This window comes from Sander vitreus, chromosome 14 (assembly GCF_031162955.1).
Source record: "Sander vitreus isolate 19-12246 chromosome 14, sanVit1, whole genome shotgun sequence".
NCBI classification, from domain to species: Eukaryota; Metazoa; Chordata; class Actinopteri; order Perciformes; family Percidae; genus Sander; species Sander vitreus.
In genome coordinates this window covers 7,883,733-7,887,425 of record NC_135868.1, presented here as the reverse complement: position 1 = coordinate 7,887,425, position 3,693 = coordinate 7,883,733, and positions in this window count along the sequence as shown.

The following is a 3,693-nucleotide window of genomic DNA, read 5'->3' as shown; positions in this document are numbered from 1 at the left end:
AGGTCCCAACATCTCAGAGCTAGTCCTCTGTGGTCACTGGCCATATATACAGTAGGTCCAGCTGTTAAGTCCCTCCCCTCCTGAGGAACACTCTCCTCCAATCAGACTGTGAGGGAGTAACAGCTGGAGATTTATTTGCACTGAGCTCAGGAATTCCTGCTGACTTCCTCAGAGCATGTCCATTGTGCTGTTAAACAATAACAAGCAGATTGATCCTTTCTTACTGTACTAAAGGTGTGTAGATGTATTAAACTGACATTAATTTAACCAACCCTCAAAGAAAAATGTCTGTAAAATGTAAGTTGTAAAGATTATTCTGGTCAAACACAGAGTGAATTAACCCTCTTTGTCTTTTATTGATGTACAGTAAAATATTTTTTCTTATAGATACTAAAAGTTAACAGCAATGCAGATGCTTATCTTTCATATCTAACCAGCCAGGTTGAGACAAGCAGAGCCGGATGCCCTGTGATTACAGAGAATTTTGTCTTTGTGTGTGACTTTCCCTCAGGTTTGGCAGGTTTTCAACTATGAATAACAGAAACTTAACAACTCAGGTGGAGGGGGGCGGAACTTTGTGTTCTCATTAAAAAATCAATAGCGTCACAGAACAGACTACCTGTAAAGGTATGTCAACTTGACATATGACTAAACCGATACAAAAATGTCAATAACAATCAAGTGATTAAATTACTCTCTGTGAGTAATTTATCTATATTGCACAGCATAATACCCAAGCCAATACATTTTGCTTTCCTCACCTATGTCACAGTCTTTTGCATGTAACCTGCCTTCTCACATTAATCTCCCAGTTTCATCAGACTTAGGGTGCTGCCGGGCGTGATGGCCACAAGCCTCTAGGGAAGGGAGGATTTGATTACATGTAGGAACTTGAGTGGCTTGGAACCAGATTAACAAATTAAGATTTCTTTTGTATACTAAAAGGTGAAATGAGTGGATAAAAATATTTGCTTTGGTAGCTAACATTTAAATACTTGCATATGCTTATAGAGAATAATGAACTGGATGGTTTTAATGATGAACTCATGCATTTTGTGATGTATTGAACAAATGTCAACCAAAATAAGTAAGCACGATTCATAAATTACACAGCATGTTTTACTTTGTTGCCACTTACTTCAAACAACCCCAGTACCTACTGTATGTTGGCAGTGTTGGAATTATTTTGACCACATTTATTCTTGCCAACTTGTAGTTGTATCTTAGACTTGGGGGAAGGCATTCATACGTAATGAAATGTTGCAGCAAAGCTCGCCATGTCAGACTGAGCAACTCTTACTGGGAATTATAGCATGAATATATCCTTTGGCTAGGCTAGCGCCATTGTCAGGTCAAAATGTAATTTCCCCAATACTTTGTGTTTTGTGCTAATTAGGGAATGTTGGCATTCTAACACTCTAAGCTAAAATGGTGACCATGCTAAGCAATTTACTTGCTTAGCATCAGCATGTTAACATAGTCATTCTGAGCATGTTAACATGCTAGCTTTAGCATTTACCTCTAAGCACCACTGTGCCTAAGATCAGCTTCACAGAGCCCCTAACATTGCAGACTCTCAGTCTTGTTCCTTTGTTTAGTTGGATTATAAAGTAACTAACTATAATATGTGGAATATATCTGAGGTGAGGCCATTTGGCACCGACAGTGTTAGAGATTACTCTTGAGTGCTAGTTTCATGCATTGCCGATCATTGCAGGACATGGGTAAAAAGTACAAGCAGCTTCTTCAGTGCAACACTTGTCTTGTTAATCTAAATAAATATTGATCTTTGATCTGCTCAAAAATGAATCCCATCTTATAGTAGCAATACAACAATGTAAAACTACCTGTTACAAGCGAAAGTCTTGCAATTTTAATCAAGTGAAATATAGAAGTGTTGGCAAAATATACTTAAGGCAACGATAATTTATATTTTCTGATATTTTGGGTGGAGACCAAAAAAGAGCTAAAAGCAGAGTGGACTTTAGACTTGAACACAAACAGTACTAAACTGAATCCTATAACATTGCTTTGTGTCTGCTGGCAGCGTAAATAGGCAACTGCTAACAATTTTGTCTATCGTAAGTATTTATTATTTAGAATTGTCTGTTTCAGGATAATATATTACATAATTAATATTGAAGCATTAAGAAATGTATGCAGCTAGCAATGTTGTAGCTCATCAGAGTGGAGCTACATAACTTTATATTTCTATTTTTTATTTGGGCAGTTTAATCTGAAACAACGCATCATAAATTTAAATCTGATCATATGTTTGGGATGTAAAATCTTTATGCAAAGTAACTGTAGCTGTCACATATTAGTAAAAACTGCAATATTGTTCAAATGCCGAGTATAAAGTATAAAATAGCATGAAACCGAAATACTTAAGCAAAGTACAAGTACCTAAAAACTGCACTTGAGTAAATGTGCGTTGTTACATTCCACCACTGGGCACTACTTAACTAAATTTCAAGATGATCTAATGCTTTTTCTGTTTTATTCTCACTTTTAATCCTATGTACTTAAGCTTTTCTTTCATTATATGCTGTATAACATATGCTGTAACAATCATATACCATTTCCACACAAAGAGGAACATGCTGTAGTATTTACTAATTGATTTGAATGCAACCATGAATAAATAAAACTTTAAAGTGCTTAGCCACACTTTATCTAAATGTGTGTGTGTATATTGATTTATGTTACAGCTCCTCCTACAGCTGAACAAACCTGAATAGACCTGTGCCAATGCAGTGGTCCATGCCAGTGAACAATTAGTTTTTTTCACTTTTACTATTTTATTGCCCAATATCCTGCATACACCCAATGAACTCTAAAACACAGGTTTTGTCAGGTTGTTTGTTTCTCAGGCACAATCCACTCCACTTAGCATCACATAAAAAAAAAGAGGAAATATATAGCCAAAGTCATATCCTGTACATACCTTTGTTATCTGCATATTTTTGGACACTAATGTGTCAGCAGACAGTTCCCTATTTACATATTCAGCAGACATGGAGCAACATGAGCAGTTATTGGAGGTTAATGAATGTAAGACCAATATGTGCTCTGTAGTTTTTTTGTCTCCACTAGCTTCAGTTTGTGCCTTTAGTGTATTGAAGTGCTTTTATTATGCTTTTTGGCATTTTCCCTTTACTTTATTGTGTTATATATCATTTTTGTGCATGTAATAGGCTTCCAAAGTGTTTTTTTGAAAATTAAACCACGTAAACCTATTCTGATATAACCTCTAAATACAATTATGAACCTGAAAATGAGCATAATATGAGCACTTTAACATTCCTTTCGAGTAATAGACCTAAGCCTCAATTTCTCTTAAAAACAAATACCTGGTCATTTAACAACCCTTACCTGTTTTCCAAGTTGCAAATCTTCTTCTCTATCCAGGTAGCCAGAAATTAAATGTTTTCCTCCACAAGAAAAATGTAAAAAGAATTTATGAAAATATAAAATAATAGGAAGGTTAACTGTTAATAAAAGGATTCCATTTTGGTTTACGTCATACAAATTGACATACGTAGTTTCTGACCACCACATTTGCTTGGATTAAAAAAAAGAAGTCGCAACATGGGAAAGGAGTTTTTTGTGCAACAAATGCATTTTTTTTTTTTTTTTTTTATCAACATGGTTAGAAGAGCCTTTTTTGTTATTTAGCTGCAAGATGTTCAG